This window comes from Coturnix japonica, chromosome 2 (assembly GCF_001577835.2).
Source record: "Coturnix japonica isolate 7356 chromosome 2, Coturnix japonica 2.1, whole genome shotgun sequence".
Classification (NCBI taxonomy): Eukaryota; Metazoa; Chordata; class Aves; order Galliformes; family Phasianidae; genus Coturnix; species Coturnix japonica.
Window position 1 is genome coordinate 46527080 of NC_029517.1, and position 15326 is coordinate 46542405.

Sequence of the window (15326 nt, forward strand, 5' to 3'; positions counted from 1 at the left end):
TTGTCAAGCTTTCAACTTTGAAATATTTGGATTTTTCTAGGTGAATATTGTTTGCTTTCCACTATGTGTTCCCTAACTATCTCTTTAAGCTTTCTTTATTCCACATGCAGTGGATGTATATGCCAACTTAATGCAAGAAAAAATTGTTGGCAATTTATGTTATATTTCTATATGTAGTATGGATTAATTCTCAGAGAACTGCTCTCAGCTACCTGAGATATGGTGAGTTTCTTTAACCTGTATTAGAATCATAGACTCAATTAAGATTGGAAAAGACTTCTAAGGTTAAGTCCAACCACCAACCCACCCCCACCATGCCCACTAAACCACATCCTGCAGTGCCATCTCTCCACATTTCTTGAACACTTACAGGGATGGTGACTCTACCTCCTCCCTGGGCAGCCTGTGCCTCTGCCTCACTGCTCTTTCTGAGAAGTCATTTTTCCTAATAACTAAATTCAGCCTCAACTTAAGGCTATTACCTCTCACCTTATCTATCTCTGTTACTTGGGGGGAAGAAGCCCCTAACCTTCTCTTCTCCAGTCTAAACAGTCCCAATATCTAGCTACAAGTATACACAACCTTGAATAAATGTGAAGCAGTTGTAGTTCTGCAAAACAAACCAGCTACAGAAATAGTAAATATTCATTAGCACTATATTGTTATTTTGTTTGTATCTGCTTAAAATAACAAAGCACTAAACAAGGCTCTCAGAATTGTAAACACAGCGCAGTATCAGGAAGATATACAGGATTCTCAACAAACTCCTAGATGTATGTGATAAGAAATAAGAGGCAAAGCAAACTGCAGAGAAATCATTTGGTATTTAATTTCATGTGTCTGTTTTACCCAGCTGTTTATTGTTATGAACAATAGATGCTATCAGTGTGAAAGAATGCAGCCAAACAAGCATTCAATGGCCAAACAGAAAAGATTGTCTGTTTCTAATCAGGAAACATTATAAATGTTTCTATGCTATCAAATCTTTAAGCGTCTGTTTTACACTGTATGTGTGCAAACACACATCCTGCTGTATTGCATTTCACAGCCTTTCTAAAGGGAAGCTGTATTATTCAGAACAATACTGTAGGTATGTTCAGAGATGCCATTTCTATAGGAAGATGAATTGTGTGGGATTTGCAGAGGTGTGAGTCTCTGGGTGCTCTTCTTGAGTCCCAGCCTCTTGGTGCTGGGCCTGCAAGACTGCGAGCTGTGAAGGAGGTGGCTTTGAGACAGACAGGACTGTGTGACTGTGGGCCATTCTCTAAGCAGGTCACAGGAGATCTTACCTAGAGCCTTCTGAGAGCATGGCCACCCTTCTGCAGCAGTGCTGTGGGGTGTCTGGGGACACACTCTATTTAATGACAGAATGTGGGGAGGGATGACCTCCTCTCTCCATTTCTTTCTGACTGACCCTGGGTGGCTGACATCACATTGGCAGCCCAGCATGGTGATGACTCACCGTGGCACCATGCCCATCAAGGAAAATGTGCCAGGGACACCTCAGTGGAATGTACTTGGGTCTCCTCCTTGCACATCTCATGGCTAAACTCAGCAGCACATCCTGGTTGGGCAGAGTGTTTTTATTACTGATACATTTATTTTTAGAGTTGGATCTATGTTGAAACACGAACAAACTCCAACAGCACATGATTAATATCCCAAACAGAGCAGTCTGCTATAAAATTACAGATTTTTTTTTTATTATTATTTTTTTTAAGACCCTGACTTTGTGAGCCAATGCTCCTTCAGACTGTGGAGACCCTTGCCATCCCCAGCCTCACTGAGACAAGGAAGGAGCAGAGAGCAATGAGCTCTTGAGGGAGGAAATGAATGATAAAGGACCTTAAGTAGAATTCAATGACAAAACAGAAAGGAGGGGAAGAAGGTGTTTGTGCTGTCATACTTTTGCACACAGACTTTTTCCACTGTTCTCCCAAGGGTCCTGGTAGAGCTGCCATCATAACTACTCAATTGAGTGAGGGCACGTTTTTGCACGTATACTGGAACAGCGGTCTGATATAGCGTTAGGTTTCTGTTCTATTTGAAATGTAGAACATTTTGCTAGCCTTCTCCTTGGTAATTCATTAACAAATCAGCTTGCGCTGCATTATTTGTAAAACCTCTTCCTGTTTTTTTTTGCTTCTGTTGGTACAAGTGTATGTGTTATAGCAGAACTTGGCAGCAGCCATCCCTGCTGTGCTGGGAAAGGTCCTTGGGTGCCTTCCCCCAGGGAACATCTCAGAGGAGACCCGCTCAGGTTTGTTTATTGTGTTCTTTACAACCAAATTAAAAAAAAAAAAAAAAAAAAAGAAGAAGAACTGTGGCTATTCATACTTACAGCCCCTCATGTTGAGTTGGGTGTTAAGAAACATTTTTTTTTCTCAGGTGGTGGAGTCACCATCCCTGGAGGTGTTTGAGAAACGTGGATGCGGCACTGAAGGACACAGTTAGAGGGCATGGTGCGGATGGGTCAGTGATTGGACTTCATGATCTTAAAGATCTTTTCCAGTCTTAATGATACTGTGATTCTGCATGTTCCCAGAATACAGTTACTTTAACCCAAACTCTTTGTTGGAAAACAGCCTATAGGTGAGATGTTTGGCTTGAATTTCTAATTCCACAAAGAACATGTAAAATTCTTTGTGTTGCACATTCACCAAAGAAGCAAAATTTGAGGGCTTGACAGCTTTCTATTAGGATTTTATTTCAGTTCTCCTGCTTTGCCTCACAACTGTGAGAGTATCTTTGTTTATTTATATACTCACTTAAATATGTGCAAAACAAACAAGTATATAATTTCTGACATATCAGTTCTCTCTTTTTTTCTGTGAAAACTCTAAACACAAGCTGACACAGCATTAATAAGCTACCTCCAGTGTAATTAATATGAAGAACAGGCATGTTTCCCTAAGGAGTACCAAAGCCATTCAATTTCTCTTTATTACAGCAGGTTACCAGTAAACAAATCTCTGTGTGTTTTGCTCTATGTGACCAGCGCACTGTTATTGCAGAAGCAGGATTCGGTCTCACAAAGAATTGCTGCCATAGCTACCAGGCTACGGGTTCTCCCAGTTAGGACCATGGTCTCTCTTTTGCCTATTCAGGGGGGAGATAATGTATGAGGGCGTAAAGGAACAAAGTCTCAATATCTCTAATTAATGTGACTAAAATATTTGACATCATGTTAGTATGATAAATCATTTTAAGAAATAAGGGCAATATTAAGATGCTTTACTCTATGCTTGGCAATAGCATATAGGTTTGGCACCCATGAGTACCTAAGCTAACCTTGCTATTCAGCAAGGCCATAGAATCATAGAATGACTTGATTTGGAAGGTACCTTAAAGATCACCCAGTTCCTATCACCCTGCCACAGGCAGGGTTGCCACCCACTAGATCAGGCTGCCCAGGGCTCTATCCAAGCTGGTCTTGAGTGTCTCCAAAGTTGGGGCATCCACAAAAGAGATGAGGAGATCTACCTGCACCTTGCTGTCCTGATGTAGACCTCTGTTAGCAGCCTGAGGAGCTGCTCTGCCTGCCTAAGGAGTTAAGAGAAAATTTAATGGAAAAGGAGTGGTGCTTATCTGGACACAGAATGATGGTGCTGCTTATAAACCCTGAAGCAGACAGAGAAAGTTCAACAGTAATATGTTAAAGGAAAAATTAAATGCAGGCTGCCTAGACAGATATATTTTTTTAATATCGAAACATCACTTTTATCAAAAATATTGATCTGTCTGCCAGGCACCCTAGAGATATTCAAAATGCAATTGTAAATATATTATACTGAGATAGTGTCTGGTATTTCCAAAACGCCATGCAGAATGTAGAGCGAGTGTCTTACTGGGTTTCTGAGAGTGTGGTGTCTGTGGCTAAAAGATGCTCAGAACTCTGAAGTGCTGTTCTACACTAAGGACAACTACTCTTGGCTTGACTGGGCAGGTAACTGGTTTAGCAAAAGTAATTTCATACTAGAAAATCATCAAGGTGATCTGCTCTAACACTCTAGCAGTTGGTGATCTTCATCCAGGTATTTGATTCAGGCTCTGCTGTGTTGGTATTGCTGACATTAGTAATTAATGAGTATAATTTTAATCCTGCACTATGCTTCTTTTCAGAAGTCTCAAAGTGGCTATGAGTTGCTGGTTACTCATAGGCTTAATTCTGTATTTGCTGAAACCATTTGTAATCGGGAAATATCTCCCCTAGCAGTATTCGTGTCTCACAAATGAAGCAGAGCTGTGACACCATGAGCAAGCACCATGTTTCTGCTTGTTGCTGCATGCTGCAATCCCTGCTAGCTTACCTCATGTCTAACAATCTACCAGGAAAACAGTCACAAGCTGGAAGGCTGCAAAACAGCTTGTAGCAGATGGCTAAATTTCTATCTTACCAACCTGTCACACACTTGCAGGTGTATTTCTGTTATGTATTCCATCCACTGTCTCAGACATGATTCATTAAGGTTAACGATTCTTCTGTCTGCATGCATCAGTCATTTGAAGCTGCATACTTCAGCCGCAGTGTATTTAAGGACTTGTCATTAATTAAATGCAGTTTGTACAGAGATTTGTAAATGTGAAGTGCTATCTGAGGACTAAGTATTAATAATTGTCATATCCTCAAGAAAATTACAGAAGTACATCCACATTTTCCTCCGTCTGCCGGCCTGGGAGGAATGCAATTTCTCTATCAAATGTTGTCTGCAGGGAGATGGGTGCAAATCCTCCAGAGCAATTTGTTTCAGACACCCGTGTTTAGTATTAGAAGCATGCTGCACAACAGAAGTCTGAGTGTTATGTAATCCTCTTCTCCTTCTGATGAGTCCTTATGTGTGTATGTGTGTGCATATGCTCAACAACAACATGCATGACCATAGGAGGTGGGGCTTTCCTCTCAACTTTTTGGAAATATCAAGTACACGTCTTCATGGGCTTTGTGCTTTCTGTGCTGTCTTTGGGATATGGATGCAGTGTTGCTATATGTTGTGCATTAAGGGCCAAGATGGCGCAATCCTGCTGCTCCTGCTATCCACCTACAAATAAGCAACCAGTCCAAATGTTACAGCTCACTCTTACTGGATGTTGCATCCACTTCCACTTGCCCACTAGAGAAACAAAAACTTCAAGAAGTGTGAAACAGAGAACTTCTTCCTCAAGGATGAAGTAGCATTGGAGAGGAGAGCACATCAAGTGCTTATTGTTAGACAATTTACGTGCCTAAGATCCCAACGCATGCTGGTGAGGATTTGCTGACATATAGAGTCCATTGTCTTTAATGTCATTTGAGGAGAAGCATCACACTGCATTCCAAACTGATTTCTGCCCAGATCTTGTCTCACCAGACATGACTGCAAGGTTGGACAAGTCAGAGCTCCATAGATGACTGACTTCTGCAGAAGGTAAGTAGAGAACATATTTTCCTTTCTAACAGTGCAACAATTACATACTTTCAACAGCTAAACTTTTTTTGAAGAATAGTACTTAAACTAGGGGGGCTCTTAAATTTGGCATGGGCTGGCAGAATAGGCTAATTTCTGCTCGTGTTTCTGACCGTAGCGTCCATCAGCTAATTTCTGCTCATGTTTCTGGCCAGTGTACACCAGAGCAGGAACGCTCTCAGCAGACTTAGTCAAGGGAAGCCTTTAACACATAGAAGCCCTTGATGTAAGATAATTTTGCAAAAGAATAACCAGCAGCAAAAGTGAAGAAAATGAGGTGTTCTCACCAGGTGTTGTAGTGATGCTTTTTTATTTTCTCTTTTTTCTCCCCTACCATCCTCATTGTTCCTCATCACATGAGGATATGATCTGATGGGATGAATGGAGTGAAGTTTCCTCTCAGCTTCAAGACAACTTGAGGGAGCTTTGCCTCTATTTCCATGACCAGAATCACCCCTGTACCACACTGCTGATCAATACCAGCCATCAAAGTCTTGCTTGAACAAACATACACAGTAGACTGGTAAATCATCATCCATTAGTAAGCACAAGGTGATTAGCTGATTTAAATAAATAAATAAATATGACATGACAAATTAATACAATTTACAGCATGTATAAAAACATTTTGATCATAAGATTATTAAATATTAAACTGTGGCATTTGCTGTGTCTGCACACATCAGTTATGTGCCTATGTTGCAGCTAGGAAATAGCAGATTCCACTTTTAGGCATGGAAAATTTTGCCTTCCTTTCATGAGTGTGCCATGAAGTATAGAATTTCTTTGATTACATTTCCTGCACTACTAGGACTTCAACAAGGACTTTTATCATTCAACTTCAATATCGGTATCTTCTTTGTTTACAGAAATATCACTCCCTAGTTAATTCGGTCAAAGCCATAGTCCTGAAAATCTGATTATCCTCACACCATTAAAATAAAAAAGCAAATTGTTATTTTGGGTAGCCCATTAGAAACCCGTTCTTAATGAGTAAAATATTGCTAGTGGGTTTTCTGCTGATTTTTGTACGTGAATTTCATTCTTGCACTGTTGAAGCAGTACATCAGCAGAATATACAAACTTTTAATGAAAACGTAAGGATCCCATACATCTTGCAAAACAATCTTCATGTACATTTGGCTCTACATTGTTGCAGGTAAAGCCTACACCTGAGAGGGAACAGATGAGGAAACAGCACAGAATTACAATCGCTACCACGGAGAAAGTACTTAAGCTAGAGACTGAGTGAAAGAGGTTTGACAGAAAGGAAAAATGAAATGTAGATCTCACATCAGGAAAGAAGAAATACACAGTAAACAACTTCTTGAGGATGCCAAAATGAAATAAGCAATTTTTAATATGGTTTGTTTGTACATTTTTCATCTTTTTATTACAATTTCAGCTATGATTTAGCTTCCAGGCCATTCCCTCCATAAAATCCAGACAAACTGCTTCATGCTGCTATTTATAATAAATGACTGGAAGGGGGAGGGGAAAAAAAAGGACTTCAGAAAGTGAACAAGTTAGTATAGTTAAAAAATATTTTTGTGAGGATGAGATTTGTTTCGCTTGTCACTACTCACCATTTCTTAAGACCCAAGGATTTAACACTTATTCACATGGAACTTTTTACCTTTCAGCAGTACATTTATTTTCACAATAGATATGACTGTTTGCAGGAGCAGGCATAGAACGGATACTATAAACCAAAATTCTTCAGAAACAGAAAATAAATTAATCTAAGTGCTCAAACGGAAATGGAAAGGTAACCCCAACTTTTGTAAATACGTGCTACGATACCAAAATGAATTTGCATTTGGGGATAAGACTTTTTTTTGCTTCCATTCCCATGCACCTTATAACGCATATTTTTTTGGTGAAATATTTTCAGACCTTGTCATTTGCCTTTGGTTTGTGTACTGACTGAATTGGCACTGACCATGAATTGGTGATGAATCCCATCCAGCCTTCACCTGACTCCCATACGCTGCCCTGTTCTTGTCTGTCACCCAGGGCTGTTTGTTCTCAGCTGCCATCCACCTCCTGATGCTCCTCTAAAGCATTGGCATTTTTCTTATCTCTGTGACATTGTTCCTGTCCTGGGCTTTTGTTCCTCCAGCTCATTTCCCCCAGCACCTCTTCTACTTGTCAAAATCTTTCCTCCATCTTCCACCCAGTGACTCCTGATCTTCCTGTCCTGCCAGTCTCAGCTTCTCCTCCCACCCTTGTGCCTAGTCCGGCAAGGCTGTCCCATAGTTTTTGTCTTGATCAAATTCTGTAAGTCCAGCCCTTGTCCCACCCCTGCTTAAAGCAAAGCTTTGGACAAGGTCATGTGGAATGTATGGAAAACTTGGAGTTCATCTGGAGCCATAGAGGAAATAATGAAAAGTGGGCTTTCATAATGGCACTTGCGGAAAAGCTATTTTTTAAACCAGAGATGAACTAATATTCATACATTTGTAAATTATTTTCTGTAAATATTTTACCATTTTTTTTTCTAACTGTATGTTTGTCCACTGATTACACACAAGTGAATGTTTTTGAAAGAATTTGATGTACAAGCTGAGGTCATGTGTGAATATATGCATGCACTTATGTTAGTCCTCATATACTCTTTTAAAGAATGATTCTGTGATTTAGATGTAAATTTTTATGATTCATAAACTGGCTCTTTCATTTATCCATGTAGTTCCATTCTGCACCCTTAAGCTATCACAGATATTGTATATATGATGGCATGTAATTGCTTTCAGCCACCAGAACTGCTGATTGAAAATTAAAATGCTCCCATCCATTTCTTTCAAGAGATATGCACAACGAAGATTAATATATTCATTCTTATTACTTACGTGAGAAAAAAAGACCTCAGTAGTGTGATATAATAATTAAATTAATAGAAATCCTACCTGAAGCTAGTTGGGGTGTTAATGGATATTCCACTTTAGCCTTGAAAGTCTTAGTATTTGAACTTAATCTTCATTATTTGGTTAATGAACTAAAGGAAAAAAAAGATCAAGATCAACACAGCCTGTGTACAAAGGTGTACAGAAGTCCATTGAGGGAAGGTAAATCCATTAAGCAAGAGGGAAAGTACCTTGCAAGGCCACCATGTTGGTGAAACCCTTTCCTCCATTTTCCTGGGAAAGGAATAGCAGAGACAGACTGAGGAATCCCACAACATACTGCATTAGAAGAAGAGTTGAAGGGTGTTTTCTTGTTAGCACATCTCACTGCCATATGTTAATGCGTGTTGAGTTGAGCAGATATTAAGGCTGGTTACACAATACTTAAACCTGTCTCCTGTCTTCAAATCTGGCCATGGAATGGCAGGAAAATCTGGCTGAGCTCCATGCTCTTTCATGGCACTCCATCTTCACAGTCCTGAAGGGCAGAATTTGTTCCGTTTTCTTTCTCTGCTGAGCCACATGGGAGAAGCTGATTGGAGGCCTGTAAAATAAATGCATCAGGGAAATTCTCTTTGCAGCTATGACCTGCTGAAAATCTGGGGACTTCCTCAGTATCTAGATGTGGTGTTGTCACTTTGGGCTTATCAGATTGAGTTAAGAAAGGAAAGAAACTTGGTCTGTAGCCACATATTTAACCCTGGGTACAGTATGCCTTTGACCTCTAACGATAGTCAACAGAAGATGGGTTGATTTTGATTTTAATAGGCCTGGGGAAATTGAATGTTGCATCTTAAGCTGCTAATGAATTCATTTACACCTGAATTGAAATAAAGCAAAGATAACATGGCAGGTTCTCCCTGGCAGATGGCAAAACAAGAGCTGGGTTTGATGTGTTGTGTATGTAAAAATTGTATATGCAACCCATACTGTGGAATGAAATTCATTTCCAAATGTTGCATGCTCCAGGTATTTCACCACTTGAATACCTTACATTCTACAAGACAATGATGTCCTGTCTCCATGTGCCCATCAGGAATATTGGTGCACAAATAGGAATGATGGAAGAGCACCCAGTTACATCAGATTAGTTACTACAGTCTTATACAAGCTGAGTTCATACCAGAAATGCAATTCTCATAATTGAAATCAATTAACATGCATGATTAACATGCTTTCTTTGGTGCACTAGTTTTGCCTGCTGGCCACAGAGAAAGAAAATCAGGAAAGGAAACCCCCTCAGAGTTACAAAATCAGAACAGAGAACAATGCAAAAAAATAATGTTTCCAGATCTTTATAGTATGCTGCTAGCTCTGGCATTGGTACCCAGTCATGCAGAAGCAAAGGCAGGTAAGATAACTTGAGTAAAAGATAGAAGTGGTTTTAGTAGCTTTGTCTGTGTAAGGTGTAATGATACAAAGATGGTGACAGATATTCAAAAGGTTATTTATGAGGAAAAACTCACCATTATGGATGCCTTCACTAAGAAATGCTGAGGCAATCTCCACTAGGGAGCAGTCTCCAAGAGATACAGCCTTAGTGCTGGTCAGCCCTTAAATGAGTCAAGCTCCACCCCTTCAGTCTGCTGGGAAACACTGAGGCAACCTCCACCAAGGAGCAATCTCTAAGAGAAGCTGCCTTAGTGGTGGTCAGCCCTTAAATGATGTCTAGAGGAGATGGAGTCAATCTCCACCCCTTCCGGGAGCACAGCTAAATTACTCTCACCTGTGCTCCCACAGCTGACCAGACACTTGCCTCAGCTGATTAATCAGAGGTTCAGGCTGTGATTACCGATTTCCCATACAGTCTGGAATTGCAACAAGCCTTGCAAAGAGAGCACATTTGTATTTGCAAATGTTAAATATTTTAGAATTCAGCGCGTCTCTCTTCTCTATACATGCATGCATCACAGCTGTGAAAAAGTGATGTTAGTCATAAGTTCAAACCTCATGCCCAGTATTTCCCAACTGGCAAGTTTTTAATTACATTAACATTCACATTTACTTGCTTCCTTATTCCCCAAATGAAGATTAATTTTCTCTATGACAGAGTTCTGAATGTCACAGGATTTCTGCAGTCATCATTCACGGTTTACCAGGGAGTAAATAGTGAGAGCTATTCCAGCTGTTTTGAGGAAGTTTGAAGGTTGATGACAAACAATTGCATGATCTTTCAGGATCTATTGAGATTAAATATGCAATTCTCAGCCACTGTCTTTATATGGATAACCCTTTGCTTACATTTTGAAGTAACAATGTGATTTCCAGAATCTGAAAGGTTTGTTTTTGTTCCTGTGTAGTGTCTTCAGTGAGTAGAATGGCTCGTTTCATACTGGAAGATAGAGAAGGTAAATTTCTGTAAAGTGAAAAAAGAACAGCAGGATAAGTTCTGAGTAAGAGTTATGCTCTGTGGTATAATTTGGACAGAGGGGATTCATAATTTACATTAGCAATAAGATAAAGGACTTTAAATGCTGTAGCTACTTTATTAATGCAGCTATTAATTAATTTTTTATTATGCGTATGTTGAAAGATGGATTATATCACAAATATCCTTTCCTAAAGACTGTGCAGTAATTGGATGATGAACGAGGCAGTGGTTGCAACAGCAGGTAGGAATAAGAAAAATGTTGTTGTGCAGAAGGAAATAATGAATGCCTTGGATTGAGAAACAGCATCAGAGGCTGTGTATCGCTGCTGCGGTTTTCAAGCTTTCCATGCAACTGCAGCTGCTCTCCTGTTTCTCCTTGTTTGTTGTAGAAAATACATTGCAAGCCAACTCAGGGAGCTCATGAAGTCTTAATGGCAGCAGAGCAGCGAGGTAATAGAAACTTTGGTTAATACAATGTGCACTGATGCACAATGAGAGTATGAACTGATGTTTCAGCCACTGATGGTGGCATCCCAAATACCAAATCTTTTCATCACAAGAGCCAAAGGGGCTGTCTTCTCCTGAAGTCTGGGATGTGCTGCCAGTGATGAGTCCAAACTTAGTGTCTGTGGCTCTGGGGTCTCTTATCTGTTCCTATGGGACTATCTTGCCTTGTGAGGCAGTGACTCATGGCTGTGTGATTATTCTGTGTGACCCTTTGCCAAAATTAAACTCCCACTGGTGCTTTGTCCTCTGGTGTAGATGCAAGGCAGGGACACAAAGCAGGGAAGATAGAAAACACAGCACTGAGGACATGGAGAGATATGGCCCAGGTCTGTTTTGCAGGAGAAGGTCAGAAACTAGACATGTATTTGGGAAGGAGACAGCTTAATTTATTTCTTATAATAATTTAGCATCACACTTCCCTTCCTGTACTTGAAGGGAGCTTATGAACAGGAGGGAGACCAACTTCTTACATGGTCTGATTGTGACAGAACATGGGGCAATGACTTTAAACTAAAAGAGGGGAGATTTATGTCAGATGCTAGATGGATGTTCTTTCCTTGGAGAGTGGTGAGGTGCTGGCACAGCTGCCCAGAGAAGCTGTGGTGCCCCATCCCTGGAGGTGCTCAAGGCCCAGTTGGATGGGGCACTGGGCAGCTGAGCTGGTGGGAGGCAGCCCTGACCATGGCAAGGGGTTGAACTGGATAGGCTTTAAGATCCCTTCTAAAATAAGCTACTCTGTGATATTTTCCCCCAAAAAAACTATGATTTTATATTTTTATGATTCTATGTTGATTCTAAGTGTAGCCTGAATTTTAGCTCTTGTTCTTCCTGTGGTGAAACTTTAACAGGCAAGATCACAAGATGGCTGAGTTTCAGATAACCAGCCAGTCAACTCTCATTTATTTATAGCAGTCAGGTTCAGCGCATACCTGCTACTGTTGCATCTCTGCTATTTCACTAAAACCACTTCTGCCCTTTCAGAGCCCTCTACAAAGTGCAGAAGCTCTCGCCGCTCGAAGGAGATTTGTGCTGCTCCTGCAGCGTCCCCCACTCCGCGTTATCAGTTTGAGAGCTTTCAGGAAGATGTGATTCTCTTTGGAGCACTGTCCTTCAGCTGCCCCTCAGCAAGCAGCCTGGCTGCTGCTCTGCACCCATCAGCAGTTGCGCCAGTCTGTGCTTTGCTGCCTTCTGACCTGCAGTGAGGCAGGCACAGGGACCTGAAACCACAGAACAGGAAATACCGCATCTAATTCAGCAGCAACACAATATTCAGTCAGCTTAAACTGACATAGGAATGGCACCCTCCATGTCAACACGAGGCTGCTGTGACTCCAAAGGCACTTGGCTTAAGCAGGCCATTTAAGCTGTGACCTTGTTTGCAGAGTGTCACATCCTAACAGTATAAACTTCATTTTTTCACTTGCCCATTCCTGGTAGTGTGCTGGTTTATGACTATTTCCCCAATTATCTTCCACCAAGTACATTCTGTTTCATACCTAACCAAAATATCAGTACTCTTTTTGCTGTCACAGCGCTGCTGTCCCTGTTGCTGCTGAGCACATTGATACTAATGGGGCTCACCACAGACCTGTCTGAAATGCAGCAATTCCCATGCACAGAGAGGCTGCTAGGAGTGCCTTGATCAGAGCTGGTGATCAAAGCCTGCTGCTGTACCAAGATTGCTCTGTGCTGGAGGCAATCTCAGCTGCTGGCAGAAGATCACTTTGTGCTGCTTGCAGGGGTGGGAAGAAAGGGATTTCTAGGGAAGATGTGTATTTTGAATGGCTGGACAGAACCAAGAGAGACTGTAGAAGGTCTGTAAAAATAACATATTTATCAAGAAATTCAGAAGTAATAGGTGATTTACAAGAACAATGAAGCAGTTTTAGGAGCCTCTGTTTTCAGTTCAACTGTATCTGTAATAAATCTGTTGAGGTGCTGTCTCGCTCCAATTTGTAGGAGGGAGGCAAGGTTCTTTGATATGTGTATACCCGGCGTGAGATTAAGAAGCAACGGTTCAAATGTTGGTCCAACCAGTTTATTAAAGTCCTGGGCGTTTTTAGGGAGACGGGGAAGGGAAGGTAGGCGATAGGGAAAGTAGGAAATATAAGCAAGGAGTCTTTGCAGATAGCAAAAGAGATATAGTCACCACCGTGGGTCCAGCGAGGTACACAATAGGTCCGTTGATCTCAGGAACTCGTCTGATCACCGCGGGGGATGGGAGACAGCCAGGGAGCTCCGCAGCAAGCCGGTCCCGGGGTTCTTCCGACAAAGTTTTCCCCTCAGGGAATTCTCCGTCAAAGGTGTCTTCGGGAGTTTGTCTCCCAAAGTCCCCAGTTTAGCGAGGGCCTTTTATCCCCCATTTCGGTGAGGTTGTTTTTCTCCTTCTTTGAAGTTTGACTCAGCATTTTTGGGAACGTATCTCGGGCAAACACTGAACTTCCAAACAAGCAGGTAAACACACTTTGTAGTAGGGATTTAAACCAGCTTTTGTGACATTCCTGGCCCACAGATAAGCCAGCAAGGAGGGGGGGGGGGCTCTGTTGCCAGACACAAGCATTATCGCCTTCTGCAGTGGTCAGCTCCTTCGAGCAGCACCCCTGAAGAAGACTGCTTGTCTTGCTTCTGCTTATCTTTGCAATCATAAGCAGAGTTGCTGTGGCACAACAACACCCACCATTCACCCTCCTAGATAGTTAGCAGTCGCCAGTCAGAGTCTTATCATCAGGAAGGCCTCATGAAGCAAACTTTGAGACAACAAAAGAAAACCAGTTCTGTCTTTCACACCACCCCGTGGCTCAAAGGTTGCTTGAAATTGATGTGCAAATGACCATTCACGGTGGTGAGGAAAGAAAAAAAAAGTAAGCATAAGGGAAAAGAGGGATAGGTGATATGGGGGAATTAAATGTTAACAATCATCATCATTCAATCAAAACCTTGATTGATAACCATAATTATTTTCCATCAATATATATTCACTCATAACAAACCACTATATTAGATCTCTCTACAATACAAACTACTCAGAAAAGTTATTTAGAGCTACAGTTACTTATTCCTATTGTTTGTTACAAAAATCATCTAAGGGTAGTAATTCTTGATGCAGTACAGAGTGAGATGCACCCGTATCTACCAGAAAACAAACATCTTTACACTGCTATGTGCATGTTGCATTCAGTCCACTGGGGCAAAACTCATCCTGGGATCTTCAGATCACGCTCTAGTACAGCTGCCACCGTTCCTCCCAATTCCACCACCACAATTCCCCCTCCACACAATTTCCAAGCTCCATCAACAAATTTGTCCAAGTCCCTTACTTCTGTTCCCAAACTTTCTCACTTTCCAAACTCTCATCATTACATCCACTATTTGTACCCTCAGTTACACTTCCACATACCATCATTAACAGTTACACTTTCTTATACCATCAAAGCAGTTTGTCCCATTCCCTTCAGAACCCACAGATCAAACAACACAGCTCTTCAGTTTCCACAACACCCTTAGTACCACATAACTTTCCTTTAGCAATCCATACTTATATATATACCATAAACATTTAAAAATCGCAAAGACAGTGACAATAACTAATAGTATCAAATAAACAAGTAAAACAAATAAATAGGGGTATTTGTGTCAGGAGAACTTTCCACTTGATTATTTCCAAAGCAGTTCAATTGCTGAGAGATATAAATACTAGTTTGGGAAGTTAAAATACTGTTATAGTCTACCGAACTTTTCACAGGACAGTGTGTGGGATACCCCACAGTATAAACCATAAGAGGGATAATCCCAGAAACATACACATCTCTTATCAAAACTTAGACATTTTCCAACAACCATGTTTTGTATGGAACTCCTGAACTTATGTGACACTGAAAAACATCAGTGCAAAGGGTTTTATGATAGATTTCATTTGTGACCACATCTAACAGATATTAGATAGGTCCCTTGGCTCATTTCCCAATTTGTTAGGAATTTGGAAACACTATGGAGGAGTTACATGCAAATCATAATCAGTTTGACAAAAAGGGGTAAAAGAAGGGATCAGAAGGAATGGTTATCACTGTGCAGAAAGTACCAGAAAGTCAGGATAACCTG

General features: G+C 41.0%; 1 long non-coding RNA gene across 1 annotated transcript in view; it reads right to left on the reverse strand.

The window, feature by feature from the left end:
• Window positions 1-6329: 6329 nt before the first annotated feature.
• LOC116652890 overlaps window positions 6330-15326 on the reverse strand; it is a 44132-nt gene continuing 35135 nt past the window's right edge. Inside the window, exons 3-4 of the long non-coding RNA XR_004306083.1 lie at window positions 10592-10706; window positions 6330-8894 (exon numbers count right to left, since the gene is read on the reverse strand). This is a non-coding gene — a long non-coding RNA (uncharacterized LOC116652890). The remainder of the gene's footprint in view (window positions 8895-10591; window positions 10707-15326) is intronic.